Consider the following 12,246-nt stretch of genomic DNA (forward strand, 5'->3'; position numbering starts at 1 on the left):
TGTTTTTGCTGTTTTAAATTCAAAAATGAGAATTTATATCACACAACTGTAAGCTTATGCAAAATAAAAGTCTCTTTAATAATATAAGATAAAAGTGCTTTTAGCTGGCAGCTAGCTCTCTGCAACTCTCACATGGTTGCTCACTGAAGTTAAGCAGCGCTGTGCTCGATCAGTACCTGAATGGGAGACCACATGCGAAAGCTAGGTTGCTGTTGGAATTAGTGTTAGTGAGACTAGCAGGGGGCACTCAACCTGCGGTCTGTGTCGGTCCTAACGCCCCAGTATATTGATATTAACTCTATACTGCGGCTGTAAAGTATATGGTAATTGCAGGTTTATATTTAAAAATGGCAAGATTATTTAAAGTTAAAGTAAATCAAAGTAAAAAGTTAGGCCTTCAATCTCTTCACACTCTTTATAGCAAAGTCTAACCGCTTTCATATTCACTTCAAAATAAGTGAAGAGAAATGACAAATCTCAGTGGAGCGCAGCACTTTTGAATGCTGATAAAATGCACAAACGAAGCCTAGTCGATGACTCTGGCCAAAGGCACTCTTGTGATCTTGTGGCGTGACGTTTTTTTGGCTTGCCTCCTGTCGGACCCTACACTTGACGTGCCAAAAAAGTTGTGACTTGCTTTTGAAAGCCGTCCAGCCTTATATAAAGGAGGTCTAGACAGTTGTTTGCCTGTTTTTGCATTTGTTTAGTGGCCTCACTTACAATACTATTTTTAAACGGCAAACGGTAGCCAGTGCCAAATGACAAATTGCACTTTTATCCAATATTATCTTATCCAAACAAAATCCTTTTATATAGTAATACAATGTAAAATTGTGTTACTTAGAGATATATGCCATGCAAGAATTAAAATAGAATGTTATTGAATATTTACTATAATGCAAAATAGCTTGTATTAAACATTTGTTTAATTACTTATTTGTTTAAAGCATGTTTTTTCACATTTATATGATTATTAGATATTAATTATAGACTTATGTAAATTATTATGTAAATTTTATATATATATATATATATATATATATATATATATATATATATATATATATATATATATATATATATATATATATATAATATTGATAATATACAATATTAATTTAAATATTAAATTATATACTTTTTTAAAACTCGCTTTTAAAGCTAAAAATATAAATGACATTTATATAATATTTATAACTAATATTTATAGTTAATGTATATAATAAATGTACTCATATATATGTATAGTCCTCTCTCTCTCTCTTTCTGTGTGTGTGTGTGTGTGTGTGTGCTCACAAACCTCCCTCCTATTTCACTCACACACGCAATAAAAAGGCACTTTGAATGAAACTTACTTAGCTTTTCTCCTGTGGGCTAATGAGGTTCCATTCAATATGCTATTTTCCATATTCCATTTGATGCGTTGAAATATTAATCTTGTGAAATATTAATGGTACGGGAGGCTTCAGCGGTTGCTGTTAGGGGAGGATAACTCCTGATAAGTGTTAATGTATCAGAAGCAGTGTAAATTTAGTGTGAGAGCTGCTCAGAGATCAGTACGCTTTTGTCTTAATGCGCTGACTTTTAATGCTTGCATAACTTTATTTACGACTGTGCTGACAATTTTGTTTTTGCAGCTTCTTTAGTGTAACTACCTTGATAATTTAAAATTATTTTATGTTAAATGCAAGTAGTTTAATTTAGAGAATAATGCTTTTTTATAGGAAGTGTGTTTCCATCCTTAATTAAAAATGTGGGTTTTTTGCTGATTAAAAAAGAAGTTATTTTTATTCCCCCAATTCAACCTTTTTTTTTTTTTTTTACCACAGTTGCGAAGTTAATGTGAGATAATTCGATATGAGACTTTTCCCAGAATTGTAAGTTTTTTTTTTTGTGTATTTAAGTTCTAAAATCATAATTTTAAGAAAAAACTAGTTGTGAGAAATAAAGTTACAGTTCTGAGAAAAGACAAGAGAATTCAGAGAAATAAATTCAGAATTTTGACTGTAAAATCCGTTTTATTTATTTATTTTTTTTTCAAGATTATAACTCATAATTTAGTTCATAAATCACAATTCTAAGTTTTTGCCTTACAATTATGAGGAAAAATAAGTAATTGTGGGGGGAAAAAAAAGAATCAGATCTGTAACCTAAACTCAGTATATCGAGATAAAGGTTGAGCATTCAGATTTTGTCTTACGGTTGGGATGTCGTATCTCACAATTTTGATTTTATATCTCTCAGTTCTGAATTATAAACTCAGACTTCTGACAAAAAAGTCAAATTTGTGAGATGTAAATTCGCTCGCTTGCTTGTTCGTTCATTTGCTCAATTAGCTTGCTCATTCGTTTGCTTGTTTCGCTCGCTCGGTTTATTCACGGGTTCATTTTACTTGCACGTTTTGCTCATTATTCGCTTGCTCACTCATTCATTTGTTTGTTTGTTCGTTTGCTCGTTCATTCATTAATTTGCTCAATTCGCTTGTTCGTTCGTTTGCTTGTTTCGCTTGCTCAGTTAGTTTGTTTATCTCGTTCGTTTCTTTCGCTTGGTTTGCTTGCTCAGTTCATTCGCTTGTTCGTTTCGCTCATTCGTTTTTATTCATTCACTCGCTTATTTGTTCGCTCATTCATTTGTTTGCTCGCTCGCTCCTACATTCGTTCATTCATTCGTTTGCTCTCTCGTTTGTTCAGTTTAGCTTTATAGAGTATACATTACTGTTCTGTACTGTTATTCTCATTAAATAAGCAATTTATGATTAAGAAAATATACTTCCCTCTTAAAGGATTTCACAAATTTACTTGCCTTTCACTTGTTCAAGACCAGGTTGAGTTTTTCTTTTTTCTTTTTTCTCATTAGTTGCTTGGCTGTTGTAGTTATTAAGATTACCTTGCCAACCCTACAAAAGCATCTTCCTTATCACTGATCCATATCCATGTTATACAGTAGCCTGGTGTACATTCTGACCATGTGCTGAAAGTGTTGGTCTTTTTTTTTACTGTACATTGGGGTCACAGCGTGCTGGAGACGATGTCAGCTGGGTGGGCATATGGAGGTCTTGGCTGCTGGTGCAAGCAGACTGTGGGCAACCCTGGGTCCAAACTTGGGCACATTTGTTCTATAGGCAGAAGGCAGGGGCAACCCCTATACTGGCCAAACTCTGAGGACCCCGGACAGAGGCCCCCCACCAGATGCCTGTTTTTGTCCACACTGTTTTTAAAATTAATCTTGGTGTAGTTTGGTTTAGGACTGTTAATGTTGGGAGAAGAATGTGTTCGAAAAGAAGACTTGGCAAAATTACGTTGTTTTATGATCATGGCCATGTGATTGTACAGAACAAATCTTTGTTATATTTGTCACTAATAATTAATAAATAAATAAACAGCAAGAAATCAGAACACAGATACAGCCATCAGGACACATAATTTTTAAAGTAAAAAAAAAATGTTTATATAAAAAATGGTATATTTTAATTTAACAGAATTTCTATTTTAAAGTGGCTTAAGAAATATATTTGATTCATCTTATGCTCATGTTCCTGTTGAAAAAAATACTGTTTCATCTTAAAAAAAGAAAAAGATTTGGGGCACATTTATTGAATACATTATTAATTTGGACGTTGCATTGACTGAAAATGCTGATGGGATAAAGTGACTCTTTTTTGCTTCAATCTTTTATTTGTCATCATTTTTTATTTATCTACTTGTTTATTTCCTCTTATATTACACATCAACTCAATGTCTCAATTATGTCCATTTAAGTGTTCTGTCTAGTGTGGGTAGGACTAGGGGTACTTAAATATAAGTACAGTGATCAGCATATATAAGTACACCCCTCACAAATCTATCTTTTAAATTGTTCTAAAAAATATTAAATACAAATTTAAAAACCTCAAGAAAAGCCAAAAATTTGACAATTTTTGTTGAAATTTTGTAGGTTGTAATTTATGTTTGCAATATTTTTCATGAATTGAATTGCATTATCTTTCAATTTCTAAATATGTTTGGTAACTAAGTTATTTTTTAATAAATATATTTGTTTAATAAATCTGTTTTGTTCAAATGCACCAAAATACATTGCCTATATTCAATGAAAAATGGGTAAAATATTCAATTTCAAAATGGGATGTATGCTGAGCATTGTAAATATACAAGTGATTATTATTTTTTATTTTTTAAATTTTTGTTGCACTACTGATTTTTTTCTTACAACATCAAGATTAGATTGCATAAATTAGTTCATAACACACAATTCAAAAAAGTTTATACCTCACAATTGTGAGGGAAAAATCAGCTTAAGAAATATACTTTAGATTGCCTTAAGGGATACATTTGATAGAAAATAAATATGAGTAAATATTCAAGTGAAATACAAAATATTAACTTAACTTTCTTAAAAATATGAAATAGGTGAATGTGAGAAACTATAAATACTAGTTTAATGCAAAATACTCTAAATACAGCATTAGCTTAAATGACATTAAACAGTATTGAAAACTAATTAAAAACAAGAATTAATCAATTCAATAATTTTACACTAAAGTTGATCATTTAGTGTTTTTCGTTGCTCTGTGAAACATAATTTGGGAAATAAAAAAATAATAATAATAAATCAAAGGGGGACTAATAATTCTGACTTCACTGTATGTTAAATATATATATATATATATATATATATATATATATATATATATATATATATATATATATATATATATATATATATATATATATATATATATATATATATAATAGTTTTAATAACTTATTTCTAATAATAATGATTTATTTTATCTTTGCCATGATGACAGTAAATAATATTTTACTAGATATTTTTCAAGACACTTCTATATAGCTTTAAGTGACATTTAAAGGTTAATTACGTTAACTAGGCAGGTTAGGGTAATTAGGCAAGTTATTGTATGACTATGGTTTGTTCTATTGGAAAACATTTAGCCTGAAGGGGCTAATAATTTTGTCCCTACAATGCTGTTTAAAAATTTTTTAACTGCTTTTATTTTAGCCAAAATAAAACAAATAAGACTTTCTCCTGCTCCTGCAACAATATGTTGAAATTGTTAGATCTGTGAATGTGAGAAGCTATACAAATATTGTACAAATAGTAGTGTAATACAAAGTACAACAAATACAGTTAAATCTTATACATTACACGAACTTAAAATAAATAATCAATCAAAATATGTGTTCAATCTCCCTCAGATCACTTAGATTTTACTTGAAACTTGTTAAAACTCATTTAAAACTGCATATATAGGCAAAAAAAGAAAAAGATAATTTTCATTGTTTTAAGCATTTTTTTAAAATCACTTTCTGTTTGTTCTGTTGTCCTGAAAAAGCTGTTTCACAGTTTGAGATACAGAATCCTAAGAGCACAGAATATCAAGTTTTCAATCTCACAATGAAGCTATTAATAAATGTAAAAATTAACCTGAAATAGTTTGTTTGCAATCATGTGGTTCTGGTGATGTGGGAAATTCAGATGGAGGGCTGGAAGTAAAAAAAACTGAATAGGAAACATTGGGGAAAGTCTGTATTTTCGGGATTACTCCCATATTTTAAAGTAGATGCTCGGCAGGGTTTTATGTGGTGTTTGTTGTATCTGACTATTATATGATACTTTAACATGTAACACACACACATAGCTAGGCCTGTCTTTATTAGTCCTGTCAAGTAAATTATCGCGTAAAAAAAAAAAGTTTGTACAGATGGATGTACTGTAGTGAAAAATGTCCAGTTTCCATTCACTTTCTTGAATTTTCCCCCTTTATGAGCTAAAACTTTTGGAAGTCTTTAAAATCTGTATAGCATTTCTCATTTTGGCTGATTTAAACAATTATAAACAATATAGAACGTAAACATTTGATGTTTAGTTAGCGATTCCTAAGTAAGAGAATAATTTCCTGACCTCCATCTGAATTTTGCTTGTCAATGACGTCATGTGAAAACAACCTATTGTTTAATTAAACTGAATATTTGATGGAAAACACTGTAAAAAGATGCTCGGTTCCACACAATTTCTTCATGCTGTCCCAACTCAAATGGATTAAGGTAAACTAACTGATTTTACAACTTTAGGTGTATTGAACATGAAAAATGTAAGTTGTCCTGCAAACAACTTCAAGAATTATGTGGATTCAGCTCATTTTAACTAAATAGTTTGAACAAGCAGCAAACATAATTTTTAGAGTCCTTATTGATCACAGGATGTTTTACAGTGTATTTTACCTTTCTTGCCTTATGTTTAAATGTCATTTAGGAAACATGCATTAGAAACAATAGTTTAACTAATCGCGTGATTTGTAAGTGCTTTTAAACAGACTATAATCTGTTATTGCAATTTTTAAAACTTGAAATTATATATAATTAAAATCCTCTTACGTCCTGAATGAAATGGTTATATAAACTGTTTTGGTGGGTAAACTATTCTGTGGTGTTCATTTTACAAAACACAATCCACTTCTGTTTTGCGTAAGTTCACATGTCAGGCTGATTAACTGCGAAAAGCTACCAGTGAATTAGAAGATCTTGACTTGACCTAACAGAGATGGCATATAATGAAAATGGACCAAAAAAAAGGAAAGAAAGAAACATGGCTCTCCAAGCATGAATGTTTCATTAGTTTGACTGCACTATGCTTCTGAAAGCCTGGAGTTGAGTCTCTACCACACAATCGACCTGAAAGTTTAATAATAACTCGCTCATGAGGTGCCATATGCGAGTCTGATGTGTTTATGCATCTACATCTACATATTTTCTTCTGAATTTCAGTATGTACAGTTGAAGTCAAAATTGCCTGCCTGTAAAATGTTTATTTTAACAGAGCTGTTTAACACAGAGAATATTTCTTGCAACACATTTTTAAACATATTTGTTTTAATAACTAGTTTCATTAGTCTTTACTGTGATAGCATTTTTCTAGTAATTTTAAGATACAAGTATTTGGCTTAAAATGCAACTTAAAGCTTTATATAGGTTTTTTCTGTGGTAAGTTACACTAAAATATGCCCAGTTTCATTGATATGTGTTGGGTCAACATGAAGGAATTACGTTTCCTTTTTAATTTGTACAAATTTAAGTGGATTAAGCATTAATCAAGAATTAATTAATTAACAAGATGTTGTAAAAAACAAACAAACTCAAGAATTGTGTTGTTTCATCTCATTTTATAAATAAATAGTTTAAACAAACAGTGAATGTCTTTTTTGGTCAGTGCAGAAAACAAAAACAGCAAATGTCTTTTTTTTTTTTTTTGCCTTTACTGTGATAGTATTTTCTAGTAATTTTAAGATACTAGTATTTTGACCTTAAATGCAGCTTAAAGGCTTTACTACTGTAGGTTATTTCAGTGGTAAGTTACACTAAAATATGGCAGGTTTCATTGGTTTGTGTTGGGCCAACATGAAGGAATTATCACCAGACTTATTAATATGTACAAATGTAAGTGAATTGAACATAAGTCAAACAAGATGTCACTGGAAAAAAAAAACCCTCAAGAATTATGTTGTTTCAGAGTTTTTTATAAATAAATAATTTAAACAAACACAAATGTCTTTTTTTTGTCAGCAATAAAATAAAAACAGTTAAAGTCATTTTTTTGTCTTTACTGTGATAGCATTTTCTAGTAATTTTAAGATGATGGTATTCGGCTTAAAATGCAACTTAAATGCTTTAGGTTATTTCTGTGGCAAGTTACACTAAAAAAATGTTGGGTTCTTTGGATTTGTTTTGGGCCAAGTCGAAGGGATTAAGTTCACTTATTAATTTGAACAAAATTAATTATTGAACAAAATTAAATTGAACAAAAATCAAACAAGATTACAAAAAAAAAAAAAAAAAATCAAGAATTGTGTTGTTTCAGCACACTATATATAAAAAGCTAGAACAAACAATAAATGTCTTTTTTTTTGTCAGCAAACAAAACAAAAATAGCAAATGTAATTGCTTTGGCTTTGCTGTGATAGTATTCTATAGTAATTTTAAGATGCTAGTATTTGGCTTAAAATGCAACTTAAAGGCTTTACTACTGTACAGTAGGCTATTTCTGTGTTAAGTTACACAAAAATGTGCCAAGTTCCATCGATTTGTGTTGGGCCAATATGAAGGAATTAAATTACTTAATAATTTGTACAAATTTAAATGGATTGAGCATAAATCAAACAAGATGTCACAAAAAAAAACAAAAAAAACTCAAGAATTGTGTGGTTTCAGCATATTATAAATAAATGGTTAGAACAAACAGCGAATGTCTTTTCTTTTCTCAGCAACCAAAACAAAAACAGCGAATGTCGTTGTTTTCTCTTTACTGCAATATCATTTTTCTAGTAACTTTAAGATACTAGTATTCAGCTTAAAATGCAACTTAAAGGATTTGGGTTATTTATGGGGCAAGTTACACAAAAATGTTGGGTTCTTTTGATTTGTTTTGGGACAACATGAAGGAATTAAGATAACTATTATCAACACAATTCTTATAGGTTTTATGGCACAACTTAATTGTTCAATCTTCAATCCACTTAAATTTGTAAAAACTATTCAGTTAATTCAATCGATTTGTGTTGCAACACCATGAAGGAAATGTGGAACTCAGCATGTTTTACAGTGTATGTTAATTAGGCAAGTCATTGGACAATAAAACCCAGTTCTAAATTGTAATAATACAATGGGCGACTGTTTTATCTTTAATCTACATAAATTTGTAAAAACTATTCAGTTAACGTAACCATTTTGTGTTGGGACAACATGACTGAATTGTGTGAATCCCAGCATTTTTTACAATGTAGGTTAATTAGGCAAGTCATTGGACAACTGTTCTGTAGCCAATCAAAAAAATAAAAATAAATAAATAAACATTCTATATTATATCTATATTATAGGAAACATACAGTTGAAGTCAGAATTATTAGCCCCCTTCAAATTTGTTTCTTCTTTTTAAAATATTTTCCAAATGATGTTTAACAGAGCAAGGAAATTTTCACAGTATGTCTGATAATATTTTTACTTCTAGAGAAAGTCTTATTTGTTTTCTTTTGGCTAGAATAAAAGCAGTTTTTAATTTTTTTAAACACAATTTTAGGGACAAAATTATTAGCTCCTTTAAGCTATAATTTTTTCTCGAAAATCTATAGAACAAACCATCATTATACAATAACTCACCTAATTACCCTAACCTGCCTAGGTAACCTAATCAACCCAGTTGAGCCTTTAAATGTCACTTTAAGCTGTATAGAAGTGTCTTGAAAAATATCTAGTCAAATATTACTTACTGTCATCATGGCAAAGATAAAATAAATCAGTTATTAGACATGAGTTACTAAAACTATTATGTTTAGAAATGTGTTGAAAAAATTTGCTCTCCGTTAAACAAAAATTGGGGAAAAAATAAACAAGCGATCTAATAATTCAGGGGGGCTAATAATTCTGACTTCAACTGTATATTCTAGGAAATATTGTGAAAATTTTCTTAGCCTTGAGAAATCTTTGAAAAGGAATACACATTTTACGGGAGAAATAATTATTTTGCCTTGAATTGTATTTGTGCGTGTGTGTTTACAGATAATTTGACACCCCCTGCCCCCAATTCTGGACAAAAAAGGGTCCTGTGAGAGAGGAGTGTACAGCCAAGCACATGGCAGGACAGGCGCTGGTGTCCTGGGCTGGGGCCGTATGGAAGGTCAGGGGGGTTGGCGAGGAGCGCCAGCCAGGACTCTGAAGGAAACAGTGGGAGAATGAGGCGGCTTGAGCCCGCTGGTCACCAGCCAACAGCCCAGCCTCGAGTGTACGCTTTCCTCCGCGAAACACTCCACAGTGGTGGAGGGGGAAGGTATGCAGAACCACACAATGTAGATATTTTGGTTGTTGACAATGCTGACTTTGGTGGTTTTAACACTTAGTTGTTGTTTTTTTATGGTGATTATAACCATATGACCATCCAATACTGTTCATAAGAGACAGTTCATTTATAAAATTAGTTCATCCAAAAAAATAAAAGTTCTGTTTATAAATACTCACCCTCATGTCATTTGATTATGATCATAGAACTTTGATCATCTTCAGATCACAATTAAGATCTTATAGAGTAGATCTAAGAGCTCTCTCATCCCGAATACAGTATAATAAGGGTCCCGAGTCATTAAAAGTCCAGAAAAGGAACCAAAAACATTGTCAGAACATTCCATGTGACTTCAGTGGCTCAGCTGTAATGATATGAAGCTTTAATAAGACCTGCCAAAAACTGTAAAATCGGCTTTGAAATCTCTTAATTTGGGTTCTGAAGTTGATTGAATGTCTCAGGGAATTAGAACGACATGAGGGTGGGTAATTTATAACTGAATTATTTTTTTTTTGTGAACTAACCCTTTAACCCTTTAGGCTGTAGAAGATGTAGGTTATATTTTCTTTAGTAGAATAAAAAAGATTAAGAATATTGTTTGCGAAATATTGAAAATCAGTATGAGTGCATGTGTGAATGTGAGAGTGTATGTGTGTTTTACAGTACTAGGTTGCGGCTGGAAAGGCATTCGCTGCGTAAAACATATGCCGGAATAGTTGGCAGTTCATTCTGCCGTAGCGACCCCATATAATGGACTAAGTCAAAGGAAAATGAATGAATGAAGATTGCAAATCAACTACTATTAACTACTAAAGAAAGTCAAAAAACAAAAAAGCAAAAAACTTGAGTTGATTAAAGGTAATAATAAGGTGTGTTTTTTTTTTGTGCTGTTGGGGATGTTTGTCATTTTATGAATCCCCAAGCGCCATGTTTTCAGCTAAAAAGAATTCAAATGTACTAATGAAGAAATGCGAGAAAAAAACGTAATAAAAATAAAATACAAATTGCAGAATAAATAGTCAACATTAAAAATAACAAAAATGATTATTAATAATTTAACACTACTAATATATTAGCTGCCAGCCAGGATATTAAAGAGCAAAATGCATGCAAGGTCAAAAAACACTTTCATTGTCTTATAATATGCATTTATTTTTACTTAATAATCCCAGCGACTCCCAGATGATTTGTTTGGCAATTCATTTGTTCTCAAACCCATCCTTAGCATGATGCTAATCTGCACTGATTGGTCCGATGAGCCAGTCTGTTGAAATTGGTTGACTGCGTTCAGTGAGAGACAGTGAGAAATGCATACCACAGCTCATCAACATTGTTGAAGTAGTCAGAGTGCAGAATGTATGTGTGAGCCCAATGCAGGAATACATTAAAGCAATGCAGTTTAAAACCAGCATATTACTCTATTCTTAACCATGGGTAAAAACAGTCCACACAGTGTCAAAAGCTGAACTATTTTGAAACTTGACCGCGGCACGCATGTAGGCAACCATTTTAATCTTACTTACTTACACTTATGAAATGGAGGAAGAAACTGATCCATTGACTGTGTACTGTAAAGTTCCGGTCAAGCTCTGACAAAAGTCCCATACATCAACAGTCTTTTCTGATCCTTCCTTTAACAAATGTCTGTCCTTGTTGTAAGCGTGTAGATTGCTGAAGCACTCGTCAGAAAAATGACAGGAACACAGCACAAGTCTGGGGCTATAATGCTGGGGTATTTTTGCAAAAATTACTTTAACCACTGACTCTTTAAAGCCTCATCTTTGGGTGGTGAAATTAACACCAACTTTCCCTCAAACTTCAGAGCACAGTGTCTTTGCGACTTGATTCAACCAGGATCTGCTTTGGTGTTTGTTTTTTTCTTTCTACAGTGTTTGTGGGCGGGGTCTGGGGTTTCAATTTTCCTGGGTCTGCGCATGCAACAAATGGGCAGGGCTTGAGCTCCATATCTACGTCACGCTGACATGGCAAAAGACTCGTTACCCCATCATTCATTTGAACCACTCTGAATTGACTCTTTTATAGATGAATCATTAGTTTTAAACATGGTGCACTTGTAGATTTAAGCCTTAGCTGGATATTTCACTTCACTTAGAGATGTGTTACACACTGCATGGAAGGTCAATTACAAAAACCCATAATAGGGTCTTTTTTAAAATGATTCCTAAAGCATGTGCAATCAAAACTATAAATAATAATAATAAATAAATAAAAAGCAGTTTTAAATTGTCATAATATAAGGTTTTTATATATACTTTGGTCAGCCTTGGTGAAAACTGTAATAAAAATAAATAAAAGCAATTTTAAATTCTAAAAATATAATGCTATTTTTCTATATTTTGGTCAGCCTTGGTAAAAAGTAATATAAAATAAAAATAAAAG

At 31.6% G+C, this 12,246-nt stretch overlaps 1 protein-coding gene across 7 annotated transcripts in view; it reads left to right on the top strand.

The window, feature by feature from the left end:
* LOC147830837 (uncharacterized) overlaps positions 1–12,246 on the top strand; it is a 217,932-nt gene that overhangs the window by 12,424 nt on the left and 193,262 nt on the right. For all 7 annotated transcript variants that reach the window (XM_087312029.1, XM_087312024.1, XM_087312027.1 and 4 more), the window contains exon 6: positions 9,570–9,837. The gene's annotated coding sequence lies outside the window, so the exon portion shown is untranslated. The remainder of the gene's footprint in view (positions 1–9,569; positions 9,838–12,246) is intronic.

This window comes from Danio rerio, chromosome 25, assembly GCF_052040795.2.
Source record: "Danio rerio strain M-AB ecotype USA chromosome 25, GRCz13ab, whole genome shotgun sequence".
Taxonomy (NCBI): Eukaryota; Metazoa; Chordata; class Actinopteri; order Cypriniformes; family Danionidae; genus Danio; species Danio rerio.